Below are 26,412 nucleotides of genomic sequence, written 5' to 3'. Positions count from 1 at the left end.
TACAAGGACGGGACAACAGAAGAGGACACACCACACAGCGCAGACGGCAAACTTGGGTCTAAGGCTGAGGACGTTTGCAATGTTCTCGGGTGAGTGGACATTGCCTAACACGTGCACAGAGTCCTTCGTAGATGGACGTTTTGCAGGGAGTAAGGCTCGGTGGTGCGGAAGGATCAGTTGGTGGTAGAACTCCGCAATGCGGTCAGCAATCTTCGAGCATCGCAACCAGGGGTTCCAGGCAGTCCGGTGCTCAGCTGCACGGTGGAGTCAAAGGCTGAAACAGTCACGAAAGATGCGCACTTTATGCTGCCACTCCGATGTTCGATGATTACGATACTCGAAAATTGCTGACTGCATTACAGAGTTTTACTGGCAACTGATCCTTCCACACCACCGAGCCTCACTCTTTGCAAACGTCCACCTACGAAGTATACTGTGCACCTGTTAGGCGATGTCCACTTTCCCGAGAACGTCACAAATGTCCTCAGCCTCGGACCTAAGTTTGCCGTCTGCGCTGCGTGGTGTGTCCATCATGTCAGACCAACTAGTCAGTCAGAATGCTTTAAGAAATGCTGATATGTTACTAAAAATAATGAACGCCAGCATCTTTTTCTGCACCTTCCTTTACTTTGTTCAAATCTCCGTCGCTCTTTTTTTAGTGATGGTATGGTGAGGTTGTAATCACCTTTACAAAAAACTGTCCGCCTGTTCCTCGCCTTTCAATCTGCAAGTGACTTAGCCTCAGTAACAAGGCAGTGCTGAACTTGCTTCACGCTTTGAATGCACGAAGCAGTCGATCGGTACATAACAAGTTAGGAAATTAGGTAGCATGTACGGAGAGATGCCGTGCGTGCGAGGTGCGTTTTTGTTTATGACAGCTGTCTTATTTTGCTCAGATCTGCGGCGGCGATGACTTAAATACTTTTCGCACTATTTCCTATTCCTTTACCTTCGTGTGCACATTCGGGTGCAAACACAAACAAAATCGGCTAAAAAAAGTTGCGAGCCTGCATTGTGATATTCATGCGTAATAGCCGCTCTATCTTAGATAGTTATGCATGTGAATAGGCCATTTATGTCGAAAAAAACATCGCTGGGGTTGGCGTAGCGGAGCTCATGGTTTCGCGTTCGCGATTGCACGGCGGAGAGCCACCGGTTCTATCCGTAAGCTTTCGTCTTTTTCTTACCGAATTGGTGATGTATTTTTCCCTCGTAGCTTACCATATAACTCGTGCGTGTATATGTACGACAAATCATGCAGCATTTCATCGCCTGTCGGCTATGCATGAACTCTCCGTACATGTCATCCTTACAAAATGTTTGTTGAGTTTCATAAGAAATTTTGTTGAATTGACTCAACAAACATTGTTGAGTATCCAAAGAATTTGTTGTGATTCTGTTGAGGATTTGTTGAGTTTTTCAGGGAAAGTGGCCACCGTGGTTTCATTGATTTTCCGTTGAATTTTTTATAAATATTTTATAAATAATTAGTGACTTGAGAGTGGATGAAATGTTCCCCGACCTGGCATATGGTGCTTGTTAGGGGAATTTAATGGTGAAGTACCGTCACCTGATTTAAAGATTGGTGCTACCTCGACTATCCTCCAATCATTGAGAATAGTGCCTGTCTTGAGACTGCAAAAAAGTGCTGTCCGAATTCTACAGACTGCGGGATGTACTTTTCGTTATAGTGTGATTAATACCAGTATGATCTGAAGTAGATAAAATTGTAAGCTTACTTAAAATGGAAAGTAGTTCCACACCAGTTTGTATTGCTAATTCAAAACCATATCGAAAGATCCTAAATGTTTGCTTGGCTTGATTAAATACGAATACTTGCTTCAAAGTCAGTTCAATTTTTCTTGCCCTTTAGATCATCCACCCCAGATTCTCTTCCATATCTCTGCTAAGCAATGACACGCTCCAAACGCATAGCACTGCTTCATGAAAATGTTTCAAATAACCAGAGGCCACAGCACTAACAGGTATACATCATGGCAGGTTCCACAACATGCAATAACTAACCTGAAAGTACGTAATCGGTGTGTGCACCGATATGGCAGCAGTGCCTGGACCGATGTGTCGGGCAAATGCTCTGGCTTCTGAACGGGTGGGCCAAGCGGCCAGATGATGGATGAAGGAATGACTATTCCTGGCAGCAAAGCGTACGGAGAACCAACAAAAGGCCAGCAGTACTTGGGTACAGCAGGTGCAGTGTCGGTTGGCCAGGGGAGGCCCTGGCAAAGCCTTTGAAACTGGACTGAAAGGCAGCCGACCCAGGACAGCCAGCAGCAGCACCTGCAGGTGCATAATCTGCGAGTGTGCTGACACTTGTTGAAATACAAGAAGAGCACACACAAAGCACGAATGCTTACATCAAGTACATTTTTAATCGTTTAAAGACAGTAACCTCCACGGCACTAATACGAACATTCCCGTAACACCCAAAGTAAAATTTAGGTCACAGTAAGAATGTATTTATTAGGCCCACAGGTACTTTAAGTGAGGTATGCATGATATATGCAAAGCTCACTGCTAAGCTAATTTGCATGGAACGCATGCTAGCAGCCCATCTGTATCCCTTGCTTTCAATCGGAACTGGTGTGATAGTTGAGGCTCCTCCATTTCAATGTCTGACTTGTCTCTGCACGTTCAATTCTCCAATATAAAACGAGTTGAGCGAGTGCCTACAGCTTTCTTCTTAGTCTCTGTATGGCCTGCGGTTTCGCGAAAATGGGAACTTGCGAATTCGCTAAATTTTCTGCACTAATTTAAACAAGACATATGCCTCTGATATCGAGCCCCAGACTTCCCGCGAGCTACTCTGACGGAATCGGCAGGCGCCTCGTAGGCGTTGTGAAATCTCCCCCACTACCCCGAGACTATGCTAATTCCCTGCGAGGCCACATGCGCGCACTTCCTCTTCAATTTCCACGTATGAATTCTATACCTCTATGAACTCTCAGACGGGCGTCGTCATATTTGTGCCGGACTCGTGAAGCTCGGCAACGTCAGGTGTCGTGAAATCGCCGTACTCGCTCGCTGGCGCGCGGCCCTCTCTCACCGTTTCTTGCCCTTGCATACTATTTTCTCCCCCTTGCACTTTATAAATTCTCATCTGTTTAATTACACCTCCTGCGTCCTCATCTCTGGCCTGCTGACGCGTCCTCATCTCTGACGCGTATGCTGTCCGGGCGCGTTGGCGAGCGAGTACGGAAATTTCATGACGCTGTTGCCGAGCTTCACGAGAACAGCCCCAATCGCGGCCGTTCTGGTGATATCGAGGAAATCGTGGCCCGAAGACCGCGAGGCGTACGGTCGCAATAGCGGCAGCCGGTCTCGCGAGCGCAATAGCTGCGAAGCGCACTGCACGGAATACGCTTTTTCGCATGCACTTCCAGGGAACCTCCTGTTCATCTTATTTCTGGGTATACCGCGGGTATTCACGAAGGAAGACTAATCACAGCGTCGTGCAACTGACGCGAAATTCCGACTGCGATCTGCAGCCCCAAAGGCACTGTTTGAGAAACACATAAACAAATGCTCCGGAGTTAAAGAGCCTTGCGTGAGAGAGAGAGAAAACGTTTATTGAAAAGCAGGGACGGGGTAGGGGAGAAAAAGAGTTAGGAGCTGTGGGCGGCCATCCTATTCCGGTAGGCCGCGTGCCGCGGCTGCCATCCTCGGCCGAGAGATCAGGGCCTCCTGGTCTTCGAGCTGGCAGCTCTGCAACGCGCACTCCCACTGCTCAAGGGTAGGGGATCTGGGTGGTGGAGGGTTGGTGGGGGATGTTAAATAATTAGTAGCCGTGTACTACAGCGCGAGCATCGTAGCCAAGGTCTAGCTTCAGCGTAAACTGATGCTGACTTCTGCGGAAGCGGTGGACTGGGCGCCAAGCAAGTATGCTAAATTACGTAGGCTCTCAGAGCAAATGTAATGAGGGTCTAGTGAACCAGTAACCCATAAACAGCAGAACCCGTTTTAACAAAATACAGAATAAAAAATGCATACTTACCTGAGCAAAAACGATGTTTCCAACGTACAATTCTCCTTCACTGTCGTCTTCATCTCGTGGACACCACATATGCAATGTCATCCATTTTTGATGGGCAATATTTTATGCGGCGATGATAGTTCTTCCCGGGTACCTATGTTCAACACACGCCTAGATTGGAAGGGTAGACATCACTCATAAAGCTTTTATAACCATGATTTAAGCTTGAAATAGATAAAACTGAACAAATCGCGCCAGCAACCACTCGGCACAAAACGCCATGAACAAACACACAAAAAGTGCGAGATAGTTGCCAGACTTCAATAGCAGCACCTCAATGTTTGACGAAAATTGTGTTAGTACTGTAATATTGGTAATTATCTTTCTCCTTTCAAAGTCTGATATGTGTTTATAACTTGAATTTGAGGTTTTTAAACGCAAAAGTGAATGCACATAAAGTAACTGACATATGTACTGATATTGTAAAGAAGTTTTAACGTTTGTTTTGGTTTTGTTTTCACGGCGGGCTTCTCAAGAGAGAAGGTGCGAGAAAACAAGCTACTTTGGGTTTATGAAGAGGGTGGTAAATGTTAGCGTAATGGAAAGCAAGGAACAGGTGCTTACCCTGGTCAAAAGAAGAGCTAATGAAACCCTCACCGGAAAAAAAAAAGCAAGGTTCGATGAGGAATCGAACCATGTACCTACAAAACAGTAAGCGGACGCGTTACTACTCAGCTATCTCGGCGGGGGATCTGCGAGCGCCTAAAACGACTGTATACTTACGTAAGTTGTCAATGAATATATTCGCTTGTTTAGTTTATGCTGCATTTTTGAAATTCTGGCTGTCCTAACGCTTGTTTCTCACGCACCTATCTTGCAGACGAGGCCACATTGCTAGCGCTGCAAGCAACTGAGCAAAAGCTCCCTTATTTGACTCAAGAAAAGCTATCACAGGTCAACCCGACCTTTTCTGCGCAAGCCACGGTAGCCAAAATGAAATGGAATGTGCCGTAGGAATTGTGGCTTTGATAACGCGTGTTAGTCCGGCACCATCTTGCAAACAAGCAACGTCGCGTTAATACTACAAGCGATGTCACTCTTGGCGTGTCAGGCGCATGAAACCCGTCGTGTAAAACGACTGCTGACAGTGCGAAAACCTCTGAGTTTTTAACAAGTGGGGATAATGCAAGGCAATATTAGAAAGCGACCGAAGCATGCGGTGGCGGCGACATAATAGGTACAGCAAGCAGGTACTGTGGACGGCAGCGACGAGCGAAAAAGATTTCACACGGGCTACCCCCGGCGGCCTGCGGAAAAAACGAAGATAGAACCCCTGCCTACACGCCCTCGAAGAAACCTGTACAGCCAATTCAGTTTGTTGTTTATTTATTTATTTATTTATTTATTTGTACCCTCAAGGCCGATAGGCATTTCAGAGGGGAGTGGGTTACAAGGTTTATACACAAAACTAGAAAGCAGCAACAAAAGTAGTAAGCAGGTAAGTACAAACATAGATGGGCCCTAATCATACAATGTTAGCTAGAGCTGCACGATACTGACGGTTGTCTTCGATTGCGGCGGTCAGTCCGGGAAGGCGGTTCCAATCTTGTGACGTCCGAGGAATAAATGACAGAGAAGGCATTGGTGTTACATGATATTGTTCCTACTTTGTGTTGGGGGTCAATACGAGAAGAAATATATGAAGGAGGAGTAATTAACTCTCTGCATAGGGGCGAATTATGGTAGTAAATTTTGTGAAAGAGACAGAGGCGAAAGTGTTTGCAGCGTGAACTTAGAGTGGGTAATTGAAGCAAGTTTTTCATGGACGTGACACTTGCCGCACGGGTGAAATAGCTGAGAATAAAATGTGCTGCGTTGTTCTGCACAAGCTCAAGCGATGTCACCAGATAGTCATGGCTCTGGTCCCAAATGGATGACGCATATTCGAGTTTGGAACGAACCAAGGATTTGTACAAAAGTGTTTTTAAAGAGGTAGGTGCAGAAAAGAAGTTGCGGCAAAGGTAGCCAAGGATGCGATTGGCATTATTAATAACGGTATTAATATGAAACGACCAGGTAAGATCAGTTGTGATGTGAATCCCCAGGTATCGGTACGACGTTACAGGTTCAAGAAGAGTGTTGTTAAGATAATAGGAAGCAGTCGAAGGGCCTGTTCTTGAAATGCATAAGACTTTGCACTTAGTAGTATTAAGATCCATTAACCATTGCTCACACCAGTTAGAAATTGCATTAATGTCTGATTGCAGTGCCGTAACGTCGTTATCGCTTTTAATTTCTCGAAAAACAACACAGTCATCTGCAAACAAGTGAATAATAGAGAGAACACAGCTAGGTAGATCATTAACGTATATCAAAAACAAAAGTGGTCCCAAGACAGAGCCCTGGGAAACACCGGAAGGAACAGAACTGGGTGAAGATTCATAGGTATTGGCTGTGACGAACTGGAAACGATTAGAAAGGAAATATTCAATCCATGCAAACAACTTAGGATCTAGATTTAACTTGCTTAGTTTGTAAAGGAGTAGTTTGTGAGACACTTTGTCACAAGCCTTCGAGAAATCGAGGAAAATACATTCAGCGGATGTATAAAAAAAAGCGGCAACAGCTTGTGGGTTAATGAAAGCAATTGGGTCTCGCACGAGAACTTTTTGCGAAAACCATGTCGCGCGGGTGAGAAGAAAGAGTTAAATTCAAGAAATTTGACCAAATGGGAAAAAATTACACGTTCAAAAATTTTGCATGGAATACTTGTTAGCGACATTGGTCGGAAATTGTTAGGCGTGTGTTTGTTAACGGACTTATGGAGTGGCACCACCTTCCCGACTTCCCAGTCCGCAGGCAAGATGCTCGTGTCGAGGGTCTGCTGGAATATTTTGCACAAAATAATGGAGGAATACACAACAGTACTTTTTAAGAACTCGTATTAATAAGGTCAACACCGGGGCTCGATGAGGGTTTCAATGACTGGATTATTTTACTTACACCACCTGGGTCAGTAACAATGGGGTCCATGGAAAGATAATTACAGTTCTGAAGTTCAGGTAGCGAGGGGTTAGAAGAAACAACAAAGTTCTGGCAAAAAACTGCATTGCGTATTGAGTAGGGAAGAACATTCGCTACTGGGTATGATGGAACCATCTGGCCCAGTCAATGTAATACTACTCGTTTTAGAAGGAGTGATCACACGCCAAAATTTTTTAGGGTCGTTAATAAGCATAGAAGGAAGCGTGTGCTGAAGGAAGTGTGAGTTTGCAAGTTTTACTGCTGCAATGTATGCTTTGTTGGCGGCTGTGTATGCGTTCCATCGGTAATCACTCGGGGATTTTTTAACCAGACGATAGCAGCGCTTTTTTCGATTAGATAGCCTGTTTAACTGCTTGTTGTACCAAGGCGCCTCCGGGTTAGAATTTATTGTGTGCAGAGGGATGTATTTATTAGTTAGTTCGTGAACTTTATTTTTAAATAGGTTCCAGTTTTCTTGAACGGTACGCGTATCAAAATGCAGCAAGAAAATGTCCAGAAAGCAAGCTAGTTCATTGTTAATAGTTTCAAAGTCAGCACTTGAATAGTCGCGAATTTGCTTAGTTGAGATCGTAGCCTTGCTTAGTGGAACGTTTATATTAAATGAAAGGAGCGAGTGGTCGCTGAGACCGGGTAAGTATGAAATCGGGGAAGCAAAATTGGGGTGCGTAGTTAATATCAAATCCAGTGTGTTAGCGGTCTCTTGCGTGGTTCTTGTCGGTTGAGAAACAAGCTGGGAAAAGGAAAATAATGAACAAAGATTCAGAAATTCAGTTGTTTGAGATGAAGGTGGTTTGGATGCGGGAGTTTCCGAAGACCAAGAAATATGTGGGAAGTTAAAATCACCCATAAGGAATATAGGAGCATTGGGGTGTCGTGCAGAAACAATATTCAGGGCATCGTGTAGTTCAGAGACAAACGTTGGGGATATGAAAGTGGACGGTAACAAATGCCAATAACAAATTTCTGGTGCCCAATGTCAACGCAAGACCATACAGACTCTAAATCAGTATGAATGTGAGTTGAGTGAGATGAATAAGACTTTTTGACAGCAAGTAATACGCCACCGCCTTGACGCAAGGTGCGATCGCAGCGATAGATGTCAAAACATGACATTTCCAAGATTTCACCATCATGAATGTATGTGTGCAACCATGTTTCAGTGAGTGCTACAATATCTGCGCTGACGGTGTTAATGACAGAGTTAAGGGATTCCCGTTTGCTTGTTACACTGCGAGTGTTTGCTAGAATTATGGAGACACATGACATCGGTGCACCAGCTCCCCTCGCGTGTTTCCTAGCTGGTCGGGCTGCCGGGCGAAGCAGACGCACTCGCCAAAAGCGGTGCTGCGGACGTGGTCTCGGGAAGTGGCACAGTAGGCGGCACCCGTTTGATTTTTTTACGCTGTCAGACACGGCATCGTACATGAAGCACCGGTCATCTATTATTAGTTTGTTATAGCGCAACTGGAATTGGGGAGTGTGTGGTTGGCCTTTGCCGTATTCTAGAAGTTTCTTTCTAGCCTGCCATGTCGCGGCTGAGTAGTCTTCCGATACCGCAATGTTTTTAGTTTTTAAAACAGCGCGGTCGGAAAGAATCGCTTCCTTCATCTTGAAGCTGTGAAATTTAATGATGACCGGGCGAGATTTTGAGCTGGAAAAGGTACCTATGCGCTGAACGCGATCGACGTCGTTTCCAGTAACTGTTTTTCCTGTCGCACTTGATAGCGCAGCTAGCGTCTTCTCCTCTGTGTCTTGCCACGATTCCCGCGAGTCCGGGATGCCATGAACGAGCAGGTTATTTCTCCGTGACTGTCTTCTAGGTCGTCCAGCCGAGATTGCAAGACGTCCTGCTGCGACATCAAGCGCTCTGCAGCGTTGGTGACAGCCGCCAGGTCATCACTGATCTGCTCTATCGCTTCCGATTTTGATTCTAAGCATTCAAGACAACCGAAAATGTCAACCAGCTTTGTTACTATGGCCTGCTGGCCAGACTTGATTTCTCTGATATCTGTTTGAAGATCCGCTTGCCCTTTAGTTAATATGAGTGTCCGTTCGTTGATGTCTTTGAGTATCTGAAGCATTGTGTTTATTTGCTCCGAGTTCGCATCCGGAGGTTCATCGCGAGCTGCGGATTGGTTTCGGGTAGAAGGACTAGGGTTAGTCTCTATGTCGCCTGACAGAAGCAGCAGCAGCGCGACATCAACGCAATCGAGCAATGTTTCACAAAGCACTTGTGGGCATGGAAGCAGCATCAAAGAGCGATTGTTAGATCGCTGTGCGAAAAGAGAGAACTGATTACGCACCTGCGGGGCGTAGAGAAGAATTTTCGGCATGGTTTCACGAATGCTGCTCCCATGCCCACTGAAGGCAAGTGTGCTGCGGGGCTTGTTTATATCCGTGCGCCACAGTGCTGCCGCCGTCACTTTGGCCGTGTTCCGAGTGAACGTCCACTTGCTTAGTCGACGGTTGATACCGTCGCAGCCACGATTGTAGATATCCAGAACGTCATCGCCAGTTGACGCTTGAAAGGCCTGCCCAGGATCGATGCGCGTAGGACGAGATGGCCAGACGAAAAAGATGGTCAGCAAAACCTGCGGGGCGTAGAGAAGAATTTTCGGCATGGTTTCACGAATGCTGCTCCCATGCCCACTGAAGGCAAGCGTGCTGCGCGGCTTGTTTATATCCGTGCGCCACAGTGCTGCCGCCGTCACTTTGGCCGTGTTCCGAGTGAACGTCGAGTTGCTTAGTCGAAGGTTGATACCGTCGCAGCCACGATTGTAGATATCCAGAACGTCATCGCCAGTTGACGCGTGAAAGGCCTGCCCAGGATTGATGCGCGTAGGACGAGATGGCCAGACGAAAAAGATGGTCAGCAAAACCTGCGGGGCGTAGAGAATTTTCGGCATGGTTTCACGAATGCTTTCGAATGGTTTCATGAAGAGCAAACGAGGCTGCAGCAACAAACGATTGTGCTTAACGTGGTATGAGCTAAAGCATGTCTTGACATCGTTATGTTATCGTCCGTCTGACTGTTACTTATTGAAAGGAAAAATCAGAACACAAACATTGACGTCAAGCGTCTATGCCAGATATAGACGCTGCTGTGTAGGCCCTAAAAAACACCTTCAGGGCATCTGTCGGTTCTGTCTGATGGCGCGCTCGCACCGCTGATTACAAACAAGGCGTCTGTTGGCGTTCACTGATCGTGTTGGCGAGCCGGTAAACGCCATCACGGTTCGCCGTTGGGACGATAGAGTGCCGTCAAAACTTCTTATTGGCCCCACAAATGTCATCAAGGTTAAACTCTCTGTTGGAAGACTAGGCTATTGGAACGATAGAGTGCCGACAGAACTTCTTATTGGCCCCACAGGCGTGCTGTCAGCCCAACAAGAAAGTCTTATTGGACATTTTGTCCAGGTACACGCACAAGGAAAAACACATGTGCTTCCGCATATACGTGCATCGAGCGTTTCTCCTGCGTTTTCGTTTTGTAAGCTTAGTGAGCGCAGTGTTTTTACACTTTAAACATAACACGCATTCAGAGGATTGGCCATCATTGTTCGAAAAAGTGGACCACGCGCTGGAGCGCGAAGACGTCAAGGAGGAAGAAAAGGGGCTGGAGGTGGAACAAGGTTAAGGTGGCAGCGGAGACTCGGAGCTTACGAGCGGGCAAGGACCGGGGGCGGACCCGCAGTTCCTGTGATCCCGTCCGAGTTCCAGTAGTTCGAGGCGTGTGAGTCGGGGCCCGCCGACGCGTGTGGACCCGCAGACGACCGGGGCATGATCGTGAGGCTGGCAGAGGCTCGGGATCCCGCCCCAAGATAGAACCACCGCTGCACCCGCGACATAAGACGTGCTGCATCTTCTGCCGTCTCGCTCGGGCAGAGCAGACGAGAGATGGCCAGCGCTCGACCGCGACCGGGACTGGCGGCGACCTGCCATCGACTTCCCCGAACATCGACCGTCGAGGCGTCTGTGAGAACGTTTTTCCCCCTCTATGGAACGCTGGTTAGGGGTATTCGAATGGTGTTTTTTTGCTGTTGTGCTTCGCAATGGTACCGCTTTTCCGCTGTCTCGTTTTCTGGTGCGCTGTTAATATACTTTCTTTTCTCTTGCCCTCTCGAATACCGTTCACACGCGTCGTACACCCACAAGGCCAAACGAGTCCAGCACACGCATAATAATGCATCATTGAGGCCCGCTTCTTGACTGTTAGTATTGCAGTTACAGCTGAGGTGCCAAGACATACCGTCTTGTAAGTACATTAAACCGGGACAGTATTGTGCAAAGACTGTTCGCCTGAGAGATATGTTCCCTTGAATCGTCCTGTTCTTCCAACGCACATGTCAGATTTCGGGGTTTTCACTGATAATAATGCGTGTAAAAAAGGGGGAGGCGAAGAGAAGATTGTAGGCCGCTGTACCGAGCTGCCACTTCTCACTTTCTTCCTGATGCTATTCTACATTTCCTACAATTTCCTACTTTGCCCTCGTCGGCCTTGCGCCATTAAACACAAACCATCATCATCAACGCTATCATGTCTGTGTATGCACAAAAGCATGAGCTGGTCCTCTGCTGGGTCCCAGGACACGCTGGGATCGCTGGGAACGAGTTGGCAAACGAGAGGGCCGCTGCTGCTGCACTCAGGAACACTGTAGACATTACAACAATACCTTACACAGACCTCAAGCCACACATAAGACAACACCGGCGCAGAACATAGCAAACACACTGGTATGAACAGACAGACAACAAACTACATGTGATAAAGCCACACTTGGGACGGTACACAGCTGACTCACGCAACAGACACGTAAGTCGCCTTGGGTAGGCTGCGGATAGGCACACCCATGCAACGCACTCGTATCTGCTGACGGGATCTTCTAGACCCCAGTGCAGCAGGTGCGGAGAGGCCCTATTTGTAGTGCACATACTAATCACATGCAAGGCACTTCACACAACACGACACAAACCCTTCAGAGAACTCTACAGACAACATATTCCCCTACATCCATCTTTTTTTCTAGGTGACGATGCCATGGTTTCCGTGAAATGTGTGTTTGAGTATTTATCAGACGTAAAGTTTTTAAACCTCATTTCCTATCACGCATTATCAAATCTGGCCCTATAAACCAGCCATCACCATTGCCATTAATTGATTTTATTGTTGTTCTGGCTTTAGTAGCCACTATTTTTTTAAAGATACATTTGTTTGGCGCTCTTTGCCCCAGCTGGCCTTGCGCCTAAAAACTCCAACCATCATCATCAACAACACAAGCTTTCCGCTGAAAATATCATTATTAATTTAAATGCAAAGCAATCTAAGTAATAGTTGCCATATTGTAAATGAACGATGCCAATTGCTACCAAAAAAACATTTAGGTTATCCTTTGTGATATCTTATTCTTTACGTATATTTTTTGCTGGAATATTGCATTGCCAGTTTTATTGCTGATGTAAAACTAAATTTTAAGCAACATTTTGGCAAGACTGCTGCCGTTGCAATTTGTTAACAGTCACACGTCCTGCAATTACAACCAGGGAAGGGACATTTTCAAGCAAGGCCACCTTTGCTTACCTGCCACTGCATCCACTTTCAGGGGTGTGAGGGGATCCTTCGGCGCCACCCCCGACGAACTTTTCGCTGGTGGGAGGTGCCCACTGACGCTCTTCGTTGCCAGCACCTCGCTTGTCCTAATAGCCTGGGCGGCGTCCTTGCATAATGAGGTTGCCTTTTTGATTCCAAGAATTTTGGCGGCCTGGACCGCACTTACCGTCACACCCTTTGCCAAATGAAACTGCAGGGAAACAGATGCAAATTTCAAGAAATTCCAGTAGAAAACAGTTAAACACAGCAAGCAACCAGGTTTTGAGCTTTTTCACCTGAAAAGCCAGCTGTATTTGTAGTGTGGCTTGCACTACTAAGTGCGCGCTCAAGCAACAGCATTCACATGGAAGCAGTGCACTCTTCACAATATATGTAATCATGCGGATACGCTGGGTAGGTTTCACTTTGGACTTAATGATGAGTAAAACTGCGCACACTATGCCCCTCTCCAGCCTGGTAGGGTGCGCTATGTACAATAGATCTAATGATGAATGCTTTCTCCAGCTTCAAGTATTGCCACCATGCCAGAAAAAGAACCCAATTACTCGATAAATTACCAAGAATTCTACTTGCAGATCCATCATCACAGTAGCTGAAGTCTTGTTCTGCAAAAATATGAACATTCAATATAATGTATTTCACCATGCTTGTGTAACGATATCCCATCACTACCAAGTGGTCAAATGAACAGCTTGCAACCAACAGTCGTTGCAACACCCCAAAACACTAATTTTACCATAAACTGGATCAGCAAGACATGCACTAGTAACTGCAATACAAACTGCAGAATATGCTCATGAATTTGCAATAATGTATGTCCATACCAGGGGCTCCACTTGGCTGCTCTTTATTACCAGGACTTGCAAGTATGTTAGGCTCTGGTAACAACACCAATGTTTCACATATAGCACACAATGTGTGTATTTTAAAGGAGTAGGCTGGCATTTCCTGGAGCTTGAACACTATACCAGGGCACATGTCACATATACAAAATTATGTCCAACACGTAACATCACATATTATATGATCCCATTATATGCTTCCCATTATTTGAAGCTTGCAGCCTAGCTTCCTTTTAATGTAGCCTCGTTGGGAGTTCAGATACGAAGTTCAACCAAAAAATGATGAAGGGCCGATAAGAGACAAAATTAAAATTTATTCAAAAAAGCTATGTCAACACTCACGCTCAAAAATCTTCGAGTGCAGGCACTGTTGTAGCGAGGTCAGCTGCTCATAGAGGGCTTTTTTTCTCCAGGTTCAAAGCCCTCTCTTTCCAAAATTTTTTGTCCTCCAGGACTTTCCACAGTTCGCTCTTTGCACAAAGGGAATCAGTGTCACTGTCGGACTCGCTAGTTGTTTCATTTGCGCTCGCTTTGCCCCCTAAAACGTCAAAAAATAGTAAGTGTTCATATGAGCAAATTAAATGATTTAGCTGATTTCAAATATAAATGTGGCCCATACCAGTCCTTTTGATCAAGTTTGTGATGGACCTGCCTAGTTGTTTTTAAGGAAACCAAGTTTTTTTTGAGCGAACTTGTGCTCTCCTAACAACTCAAAGAATAAGCAGGCGGTGAAGCCGCAGTCAGCAAAGCGACGTACGCAAGCGAGCGTCGTCGACCGGAATACCGCGACGTCTGCTTGGGAGGCTTTTCTCTTTTGGCGCGAGTGTTTCTCGAACCGTCGAATTATATCTAGAACATTGTATATCAAAGATTGTTCGAGGCTAGTGATGTTAGGGCAAAACACTCTTCGTATCAGAATGAGATAACCTGTGCAGCATAAAAATAAAGAATAGAACACGTGCTCTGCTTGGGACACAGATTACACAGCCGGGCGCGGTTGGATAGTAAAAGCAAAACAAACAAACAAACCCGTTCGCGGCATTACTCTCCCTCTAACAGTGCATCCACCCGATGCTAAAATAAAACGACCGTCCCAACAAACAACAACAAAAAAAGTATGCCATCTTGCCCAGTCGTGTTTGAGGTGAACCACGTGGATGACTTCGGGTTGCGTGCGTCGTCGTGATGTGCCAGAATGACCATCGGGGATCACTTCGTAGGTAAGTTGGCCAACATGTTGTAGATTGCGGTAGGGTCCGAAATACCATCGCAGAAGCTTCTCACTAAGTCCGCGTCGTCGGATGGCAGTCTAAACCCACACACGATTCTCTGGGCGGCACTCGACGTCTCGGTGTCAGAGGCTGTAGCGGCCAGCATCCACCAGCTGCTGGTCCGTTGTACGAACTTGAGCGAGCTGGCAGGCCTCCTCCGCACGCTGAAGGTATCCTTGGACGTTGGCGTTGAGGTCGTCGTCTTCTACGCGCGGAAGTATGGTGTCAAGCGTCGTAGTCGGCCGTCTTCCGTAGACAAGCTCAAACGGTGTCATCTGCGTAATTTCTTGGATAGCCATGTTGTACACAAACGTGACAAATGGGAGCACTTCGTTCCAGGTATAATGTTCAACGTCGACGTACATGGACAGCATATCCGCAATCGTCTTTTTCAAACGTTCCGTTAGTCCGTTCGTTTGGTGATGGTGCGCCGTTGTTCTTCGGTGATCCATGTTGCTATAGAGTAGGATTCATTGCATCAGCTCCGCAGTAAAGGCCGTTCCGCGGTCCGTGATTTGGACTTCAGTGGTGCTGTGTCGCAGCGCAACTTGGTTTATGAAGAACTACGGGACTATGCAGAACTATGAGGAATTATCGAACAAACATCGCCCATGAACTACCTCGTCGAGCCGGTGACACCCACCTGAGACCTACGTCGTCGAGGTCGTGAAATTGTGCACATCAACTGTTTAAGCCATATTACGGTCCCCTTGTCATTTCAACCCCTTAAGTCACCAGGATGGCTCCTCTTTTCGCCGTGGGGTGATTGTACTGGAGATAGTAGTCCCTGACAAGACGACATCCTATGTCGGTGTGCGCCAATCTCTTGTGCAGCGGACGGGGTATGCGCCGGGAGAAAGACTATTATGCGCCGGACGATGATGGTAGGCACAAGGTGCTGCGCGCGAAAAGAAGCAGCACGACCAGTATCGTGTGGCTCGGGACGAGAGCGTGCTCTAAGAGAACGTCCTGAGACATCGGCCTTCGCTGCCTTGCTCGTCTTTGGTCTCTGTCTCTTTTCAAACTTCTTGCTGGCCTCCGGCTATAAACCTCCTTGTAATGCATATGCATACCACACAATCATAGGGACTGATTTTCACATTCTTGGTGTCGAATGTATTGCTTCCACGTTTAAGGTTCCACGTTTAAATATAATACATAGGAAGTTTTTTTGAGCTAAAGTTAATGACTGTTTTTCAGTTCTCTGTAATGCAATGTAGTTACCATGTTCTCAACGCTGTATTCTGTGCTATGAATTCTCTCCTCTCATGCTAAGCTAAACACAAGACATTCACGTTGCTGTAAGGGCCCTTCAGTTTTTTACCAACAAAGTGATGCTGAGGATGCGCATTAGACAATTGCAATCAAAAACTATGATTGGGCTGATAAGAGTTGGGTTTGCATAATAGGTATATAGGCCAATCAATAGGCGTCTTAGATTATTGTGTAAGCTCCTTGAAAATACATATATTGAAAAAAAAGATGGCATAGCAAAGTATACATGACTCATTGCTACCACAGCACCAGCATCTAATTATTTAAGAATGAAGATGGTTATCTTCCACGACAATCCTTGAGATATTTTGAGTGTACTCAATAAGTGTTCATCAACGCACAGAACACAATAGGCCATACCTGCATTTTTCTAGTTTATTACACCCCCCAATTTTAAAGGGGCGCCAGTCAGAGAAGTTTATGAAAGATTTAATCAACGAGGCTAGGTGCATACAAACATGAGTTATTTTACTTGAGCAGGTATACGAACAGTAGTGTCTCTATGGTATGAGCAACTAACAGGGTGTGCTTTAATGTATTAGGGATTTAGTTTTTTATCGTAGGCTTCAACTGCTTGATAAGCACCGTTAGTTTAAAGCACATCAAGCATCTGTGGAACTCTTCGTCCTGAAGTATTACAGTTTGAAGAAGCCCTTAATGTCTGCCCAAAGGCATGTGGATATGAAATGTTAAGAACAAAGTATATTGCCGCGAACCATACATTGGGTTTGTTTATTTGTGTTTTGCTTTTACCGCCCGGCTGCGCCGGTCTGTGTTATCTCTGCGCCAAGGGAAGCGCGTGTTCCATTCTTTCTTTCTGTGCCGCATGTGTTATCTGTTGTGATAGGGAGAGCATTCCGATCTAACGTGAACAGCCCAGAATAATCTTCTTGGATCTACTATGTTCTCGATGCGAATCGACGTTTCGAGAACCACGCGCGCCAAAAGATAAAAAGCCTGCAGTGCGGACGCCGGGGCATTCGATTCGACGTCACTCGCCTGTGCAAGTCACTTTGTTGACCGCTGCTTCGCCGCCTCTGTATTCTTTTGAGTTGTTAGGGGAGCACAAGTTCGCTCCAATAAACGTGTTTCTCATTCAACACCACTGCATCGTCCTTGTCTTCGTGACATCTGGTGGAGGTGCTGGGTACGCACCCTTCATGCCCACTACAACCTCGAAAAGCCGCCAAGCCAGTCCAACAAGAGCCAGCCCCCGCCTGCAAGATTTACCGCCCGAGTTCGGTCTTCTGCCAGAAGGGCCCAAGAGAAGGAACGCTGCAACCAACACCATGGTGCAAGAAACAACGTCGCCAATCATCCTGCAGCAGCCCCGAGAACCGCCATCGTTCCGGGGAGCCCCCGCTGAAGACCCCGAAGAATGGTTGGAGAAGTTGGAGCGCGTCCGCATCTTCAACAGGTGGGACGATGAAGAAACGTTCCGGCATGTCTTCTTTTACTTAGAAGAAGCTGCTCGAACTTGGTTCGAGAACCATGAGAGCTCTTTGACCGACTGGACTCAATTCAAGAGGGAGTTCCTTAAGACCTTCACTACCGTGGTGAGAAAAGAGCGAGCTGCGCTTTTGCTTGAAACTCGAACGCAGCACCCCAACGAAGGAGTCGTGATTTTCGTTGAGGAGATGAAGCGACTTTTTCGTCGTGCGGACCCTGAAATGACCGAGGAAAAGAAGCTCAGGTTTCTAATGCGAGGAGTGAAGCAAGAGCTTTTTGCTTGTCTAGTCCGTAACCCTCCGAAGACAGTGGCCGAATTCGCGTCTGAGGCGGCCGCGATGGAGAAGACGCTAGAAATTCGAACCAGGCAGTACGACCGCCCCGTCAACGCGCTGTTCTCGGAGACCATCGGTGCTGCAAATGGAAGCTCCGATACATTGCGAGAGACCATCCGAGCAGTGGTCAGGGAGGAGCTTCGGAAGCTTTTTCCAACGACGCCGCAACCTCAAGTGGCTTCCCTGACCGACGTAATCCGAGAAGAAGTCCAAAACGCACTGGGAACTTCTACGCCGTCGGAAGCACCCCACGAACCACAAGCCATGACCTACTCCTCGGCTGTTCGTCAACCCCGCCCTGCTCCAACCCGTCGTCAAGAGGCTGAGCCATACCGCCGTCCAACGCCGCCCGCCCGACGCCCTGTAGACCAATACCAGACGCCAAGGAAGACCGACGTGTGGCGAACGCCCGATAATCGCCCGCTGTGCTACCACTGCGGAGAGGCCGACCACATCTACCGTCGCTGTCCCTACAAGAGGCTCGGTTTGCGAGGGTTCTCCGTCGACGCCCCACGCCCCCGATACGGCCAGCGCCCTGCTGAGATCGAAGAATACCTCTCCAACACCAACCGAGGACCAGCCCGCTTCAACCGTTCACCGTCGCCCTACCCGTCTCAGTCACCAAACCGCCGCAGCACTGCTGACTTCTCACGTGGAAGGTCCCCCAGCCCACGCGGGGGAAACTAAAAGCAGCAACTTCGGGAGGTAAAGTTGCACAACGGCGGAAAAATGAAAACCCTCCAACGACGCAGCGACTAGCTGAAGACCATCATTCACGACATGCCCTCATCCCGACGACCCGACCTAGCCCTAACGAGACTCCTGAACACGACGACAGCTACACGGCGCGACGCGTACCCGACCTGACCAAGACGTCCGTTGAGAAGACGACGACAACGACGATGCACAGTGCCCGACCATCAACACGTACAAGCAGAGATACGACGCCCCGACGAACCCGCAACTCGAGGACGACTGCATCTGACGTCAAGGTGTCCATCGACGGCTTTGACGTAGTCGCCCTCGTAGACACGGGAGCTGACTATTCGGTAATGAGCGGACCATTTGCGTCTAAACTGAAGAAAGTTATGACCAGATGGGACGGTCCGCACATACGCACAGCAGGAGGCCACCTCGTGACGCCAAGTGGAACGTGCACATCGCGCGTCACCATAGACGGCACAACGTACCCTGCGGCGTTCGTCGTTCTGCCTAACTGCTCCCGCGACGTGATTCTCGGAATGGACTTTTTGACGGACAACGGCGCAATAATTGATCTGCAGACCAAGTCGATAACATTTTCCTCCAATCACTCCACGACGCCGCAGCCGAACCCCGATCACCGTGCTGCTGTCAGGATCGCCGACGATCACATCACCCTGCCACCCCGCGCAAGCTTGATGATCGCCGTCTACTGTGAGGATGCTGCTTCTGACATCGACGCTATCGTAGAGAGTGATCGAAGGTTGCTTCTCGACCGCGGTGTCTCCGTCGCAAGAGGCATTGCGCACTTTAAGCAACGCCAATCTCACGTTTTGGTCACTAATTTCACCGAAGAGTACCAGCATTTAAACAAGGGAGCTGCAATTGCGTTCCTCGAAGAAACGCAAGAAGCAAGTGATGTGATCGCAGTCGCCGACTTTGAACGCACACCCGTAGAAACATTCAAGCTCCCGCAGCCATTCGACGTGAATCCGGCGCTACCGCAAGAACAACGGAAAAAATTATTGGCTTTGCTGCGGCGCTATAGCGAATGTTTTTCGTCGAGCGCAAAACTACGTCAGACCCCTCTAGCGAAGCACCGAATAATAACCGAAGATGGAGCCCGACCTACCCGACAGTCACCGTACCGCGTCTCTTCACACGAACGGGATGCCATCCGGACTCAAGTCGACGACATGCTGAGCGATGACATTATACAGCCATCGAAAAGCCCCTGGGCTGCGCCCGTCGTACTCGTAAAGAAAAAAGACGGCACATTAAGGTTTTGCGTTGACTACCGGCGACTGAACAAAATCACGAAAAAGGACGTGTACCCCCTCCCCCGAATCGACGACGCCCTCGACCACCTCTGCCACGCGAAGTACTTCTCATCGATGGACCTGAAGACTGGCTACTGGCAAATTGAAGTGGACGAGAGAGACCGAGAGAAGACTGCATTTATAACCCCAGACGGCCTATACGAGTTCAAGGTGATGCCGTTTGGGCTGTGCACAGCACCAGCGACGTTTCAAAGAGTCATGGACACTGTGCTAGCTGGCCTTAAGTGGCACACCTGCCTCGTATACCTCGACGACGTAGTGGTATTCGCCGGGACTTTCGACGAACACCTTGCAAGGTTGGAGTCTGTACTCGAGGCCATTCGTACGTCGGGGTTGACGCTGAAGCCTGAAAAGTGCCGTTTCGCATACGGGGAACTCAAGTTCTTGGGCCACGTCGTCAACGCCGCGGGAGTCCTACCTGACCCGGCAAAAACTTCAGCTATCGCGAACTTCCCTAGGCCGAAAGACAAGAAGGGCGTGCGGAGATTTCTCGGGCTGTGCGCATACTACCGGCGCTTCGTCGCAAACTTCGCACGCATTGCAGAGCCACTCACGCGCTTGACGAAAGATAGCACCCCTTTCAGCTGGGAAAACGACCAAGAAAAAGCATTCGGCGAGCTGCAAAAACGCCTGCAAAGCCCGCCCGTGCTCGCTCATTTCGACGGAAATGCCGAAACGGAAATGCATACGGACGCCAGTGATATAGGCTTGGGTGCCGTCCTTGTCCAAAAGCAAAGCGGCTGCGAAAGGGTAATCGCCTATGCTAGCCGTGGTCTGTCGAAGGAGGAGAAAAACTATTCTGCCTCTGAGAAAGAGTGCCTGGCTATTATATGGGCGATTTCAAAATTTCGCCCATACGTGTATGGAAGGCCATTCAAGGTTGTAACAGACCACCATGCGCTGTGTTGGCTCGCCAATTTGAAGGACCCCTCTGGCCGTCTTGGGCGGTGGAGCTTGCGCCTGCAGGAGTTCGACGTTACAGTCGTTTATAAATCCGGCAGGAAACACTCCGACGCCGACTGCCTGTCCCGCGCCCCCGTCGACCCACCACCACAAGACTCTGATGAAGACAGCGCGTTCTTCGGGATCGTGACGGAGAGCGACCTAGCCGCCCAGCAGCGTGCCGACCCCGACTTACGCGTCATAATCGAGTACCTCGAGGGATGCGACGTTGCCGTTCCTAGGACCTTCAAACGCAGCTTACCAGCATTCAGCCTGAGAAACTCCGTCCTTGTGAAGAAGAATTTCAGCCCCGGAACAAGAGCGAATTACCTTCTCGTCATTCCCGCGGACCTTCGTGACGAAATTTTGGAAGCGTGCCACGACGACCCGTCTTCCGGACATCTGGGCACAGCCCGCACTATCGGAAAAATCAAGGCGAGGTACTACTGGCCCGGCCTTACCTCTGACGTCACCCACTACGTCCGGAGCTGCCGTGACTGCCAGCGACGAAAAACGCCGCCGACAAGACCCGCCGGACTTCTGCAACCGATCGCCGTCCCATCGAGACCATTTCAACAGATTGGAATGGACCTTTTAGGCCCGTTCCCTACGTCACGATCACAGAACAAGTGGATTGTCGTAGCGACAGACTACATGACGCGCTACGCAGAGACCGCCGCTCTTCCGAGGGGGACTGCACAAGAAGTGGCGAAGTTCTTTATAAGCCAGGTTGTGCTGCGACATGGAGCCCCGGAAGTCCTAATCACAGACCGCGGAACGGCATTTACTGCGGAGCTGATGCAAGGAGTATTACGCTACAGCAACACGGATCACCGAAGAACGACGGCGTACAACCCCCAAACGAACGGACTAACAGAACGTCTGAACAAGACAATCGCAGATATGCTGTCAATGTACGTTGACGTTGAACATAAGACTTGGGACGAAGTGCTCCCGTATGTCACGTTTGCGTACAACACGGCTATCCAGGAGACGACACAGCTGACGCCGTTCGAGCTTCTCTACGGTAGAAGGCCGACTACGATGCTCGACGCCATGCTTCCGCACGTAGAAGACGACGACCTCAACGCCGACGTCCACGGATATCTTCAACGTGCGGAGGAGGCCCGCCAGCTCGCTCGAGTTCGTATAACGGACCAGCAGCTGGTGGATGCGGGCCGCTACAACCTCCGACGCCGAGACGCCGAGTACCAACCAGGGGATCGTGTGTGGGTTTGGACTCCCATCCGACGACGCGGACTCAGTGAGAAGCTCCTGCGAAGGTATTTCGGACCCTACCGGATTCTACGACGTGTTGGCCAACTTACCTACGAATTGATCCCCGATGGTGACTCCGGCACATCACGACGACGCACGCGGCCTGAAGTCGTCCACGTGGTTCGCTTAAAACCTTTCTACGGACGATGACGAACTTTTATTTTCATTTGTTCGGACTGTCGCTTATGTTAGCATCGGGTCGATGCACTCTTAGAGGGGGGGGTAATGCCGCGAACCATACATTGGGTTTGTTTATTTGTGTTTTGCTTTTACCGCCCGGCTGCGCCGGTCTTAGTTATCTCTGCGCCAAGGGAAGCGCGTGTTCCATTCTTTCTTTCTGTGCCGCATGTGTTATCTGTTGTGATAGGGAGAGCATTCCGATCTAACGTGAACAGCCCAGAATAATCTTCTTGGATCTACTATGTTCTCGATGCGAATCGACGTTTCGAGAACCACGCGCGCCAAAAGATAAAAAGCCTGCAGTGCGGACGCCGGGGCATTCGATTCGACGTCACTCGCCTGTGCAAGTCACTTTGTTGACCGCTGCTTCGCCGCCTCTGTATTCTTTTGAGTTGTTAGGGGAGCACAAGTTCGCTCCAATAAACGTGTTTCTCATTCAACACCACTGCATCGTCCTTGTCTTCGTGACAATATCACAAGGCACTGTATCAGGGCATGTTCCAGGGAGCATCCTGGAGTGACGGGAACAGTTTTCTCGTAATCAATTTCAATCTGTCCATCCTGGATTAAGATGTAAGGGCCTGGTTTGGGGATTCCAACTTCAAGGTGCCCCTAAATAAAAAATAGGCCTTGGTTTAATGTACAGTAAACTTGTTTGGACTTGTTTGTCATTTGGTAAAGCATACTTGCATACTTTTACAAAAATCAGTTCAAAGTTGAATATTTTATGAAATCAAGGTTTTGTGGAAGCATGTGGTAATGCTTCTTTGTGCAGCTCTTATTTCACAGGCCTATGTGTTTCTAGAATGAAGTTCACCATCTCTATCCCACGCAGCAAACTTCCCTTACCTCTGTAATCGCAGAGAATTCTGCTTTTGGTCGCAGGTACTGGTCAATGTCTTGAAAGCTTCTTGTCTGCAATATTTGTTGCACTTTGACGAGTTTTGCTTCCATTTCTGAAACTTGGGCGTTGAAACGACTCGTGGCTTCAAGAGCCAACAGAAAATAGAACCCAAACTATAGCGCAGAATCTGTTAAAATTTGGTGGGCTTAACACAACGAAGCTACACGTAGGTTATTGTAGCGAAGGGCTCTGGATTAGTTTTAAGTCACAGAGTTAATCTACTGCTGTAGTTAATGTATTGTGCTGCGTAATTATCAGCAGAATTATGAGTTCAGCTGACGACTTTGTAGATTTGGAAGATTTATCAAGGCCATAACAAGTTCATTAGATATTGCTCAAGGTAGGTGGTTCCCACATCAGCTAGGCTAGCCGAAAACATGTTTATTCTGACAGACAAAATCAATAAAAGACGTGGAATAATATCCGCCTCACCAAGTCGGCGGGAATTACAAAAAAATCGCCTTTTGGCAAGTTCATATCAGTTCATGCGGGATGAATACATGAGGAAAAAGATAACAGGGGATGACGAAGATACAACGACAAGGCATATTTTATATCAGCGTCATCCCATCTTCTACCTTGGCTGTCATGCGGTCGAATGACAGTTATAAAGTGGTTTGGTGGAAAGCGAGGAGGCGGTATTTTTCGTGCGGAGACGGCAGGTCTTGCAGCGTTCATGAAGCGTACGTACCTGGTTGCCAGTAATGGACTTGTTCCTGTGGGTGTTTATGATTTGACACCATTGGTTAGGTGTCGGAGCAGTTCTACCTTTCGAGACGTCAAAATCCATGTGGCCGTCTGCGCTGTTTCCGTTGACAAGGTCTTCTGCCAGTGACGATGTGTTGTCACGCGCTGTATCGCAGCTGTGGGTTGGCCAAGGGGGCATGGTACATGGCAGGTGCGCGTGCGGCTGCGGCAGCTCAGGGAGGCGGCCGCTCGGACTAGGGCTGTAATATAAGCTTAACGGCAGTCCTGGCGTGGTAGGTAGGTTAGATGGTCCTGAAGGTCCCTTTTTCGTTTTAGCAACGAAATCTGCAACATTTTTGTCATTGGGAAGGAGAGGAGCTTTTATGTGTAGCTGCCTGCCCCTCTCAGCAAGAAGGTCACGCAGGGCCCTTTCTCGGGCAATCGTTTTGGCAGGAGGCCCATCGAATGGGTTGCCGTGCACAGCCTTCTGCACGGCACCTACAACACAACACCAGATGCCCCGCAGTTAAACCACTAGTGCTGGATTTGAAAATGAACATAGATCAAACAGTTTTGGAAGCATTTCGAACATTTGGTCGTGCTCACAACAACAACGTGAAGCATTCAGGGGACTCTAGGCTTCAACACAGCATTTTCTAACCAGTGATGAACATTGTACATAAAGTGCACGAAGTTTTTGTTTATCATCTGTCTTTATTCACAGTTATTCTTTAAGACAGCCTGTTTGTGACCCACTTGTGGGATGTTTTCCTGAGTGATTATGAGTTTTAACGAGCCCATGGTACACAGGCGATGAGGCGCGCCGTACTGGAGGATTCTAGATTCATTTGACCACCTGGGGATCTGTAACAGGCGCCGAAAATTTGAACACAGGCACTTTTGCTTTTCACCTCTATTAAAAAAGCACTATGCCTTAGCCACTCAGCCAACGCGGCGGGTGTTGTGCTAAATTGATGTACAGTGATGGGGTAAGACACTGTTGAGATCGACGCACCCAAGGTACATACACTAAACCTTATAAACAGTCCTCACGACATAAAATTCAGTTTGGTCTCAGCAAGCTTTGTTAAAAACAGAAATTCGCTGGCTCTGCACAGCCACTCCGAAAAGAGAATGTGGTTACCAATGCCATGGCTGAGCATGGGAAGAAAAGAGGACACAAGATATACTGGAACGTTGCCCAGATTCTGACCACGGAGCGCGACATAACATGCATGCCTTTATTTGGAGTTGTTCGTTATCCAGACTACATCACACAAAATCAACAGGACTGGTGGCTGCATGCACCCAAGAGATGCCAAAGCTCAGACAAGATCATTGAAAGCCACATAAATCGGCACTGTCAAGTTCATTGTGTACAAGGGATCCGCAGTGTCCCCCAAGGCATCAATTCTTTTTTTACTTCGTCAGTGGCCTGCATTTCATCTTCCTGCAGTTCGTACTATAAGGCTTCGAATAAAGCAAAACCGCAAACAAACCAAATTGATTGAGATCAAACTGTATGGTGCTTGTTTTGAGTGGCTCTTTCATAATACAGAAGTGGGCATGTAGAGCTTGTTTTTTTTTTTCATGTTACTCATCTCAGGTATATAATCTCACATTTGTCACAGTGCTTGTGCAAAATGTTGAAGGCCGCACTCAGGGCATGGGACATCTACCGTAAGATTCCTAACAGGCGGTCCCACTCTTCTAAGCCACCCCCGTTCCCCCCCTGCACGGGGCACCTTGAGCAATCTTGCTCATGGTATTGGCGACACCGCGGACCTCGAGCTCCCAATCAGAAGCTGTGTCCAACCGCGGCGAGGTGTTTAAAGGTGAAGGGTAGAAGCCGTAAACGGTGGCCGTTAGAGCCTTGGTCAAGCTCCGGCTGATGGGCTCCCTGTCTGCTTACCAAACACAGGGAGCTCTGCGACCTCCTTGACTACCAGGTTAAGGTCAAAGGAGAAAGTACCCCCGTCTCCCTGCTTTTATACTATGCTATATGGCATTTTCAAAACCCCCCTCCAAACGTGATCGGCCTCCGAAAAGGGGCCGCACCGAAGTTTCCTTTCCACCTGTTTCAACAACTGTCTTTCCAACAACCGTAAACAACTATTCCCGTTTTCTTGTAATTGAGTCAACTGACACAGAAAGATCTGTCGCTTCATTGTCTGTCTTCTTGGTATTGAAGTTCCTGAAAAGTATAATTGGTGAGGCGTACGAAGCCAAGAAACAAAGAACTGGGCAATTGCTAGTCGAAGTCACCAAGCAGCAGCAGGCAGAAAAACTCTTGAGCCATACCCGAATCGGTGATCTTGACATCAGGGTCATGCCCCACAGCAGCTTAAACAGCTCCCAGGGCGTGATCTCCGATCCTGATCTACTGAACGAAACTGAAGCCGACCTGCTGGAGGGCCTTCGAGGTCAGGGCATAACAGGGGTCAGGCGCATAAACATACATAGAGAGGACAAACAGATACCCACAAAGCACCTTATCTTAACTTTTGACAGGGCGAGCCTTCCAGAATACATCAATGCAGGTTTTGTGCGATGTCCGGTCCGG

At 48.2% G+C, this 26,412-nt stretch overlaps 1 protein-coding gene across 1 annotated transcript in view; it reads right to left on the bottom strand.

Annotated features, from left to right (window-relative positions):
• LOC144170896 (uncharacterized) overlaps nucleotides 1–26,412 on the bottom strand; it is a 31,416-nt gene that overhangs the window by 3,955 nt on the left and 1,049 nt on the right. The window lies entirely within an intron of this gene.

This window comes from Haemaphysalis longicornis, unplaced genomic scaffold (genome assembly GCF_048455015.1).
Source record: "Haemaphysalis longicornis isolate Haplotype H1 unplaced genomic scaffold, Haemaphysalis longicornis Haplotype H1 scaffold_2, whole genome shotgun sequence".
In the NCBI taxonomy this organism is placed as follows: domain Eukaryota; kingdom Metazoa; phylum Arthropoda; class Arachnida; order Ixodida; family Ixodidae; genus Haemaphysalis; species Haemaphysalis longicornis.
The sequence above is the reverse complement of the archived record's forward strand: the minus strand, read 5'-3'. Positions and strand labels throughout refer to the sequence as shown.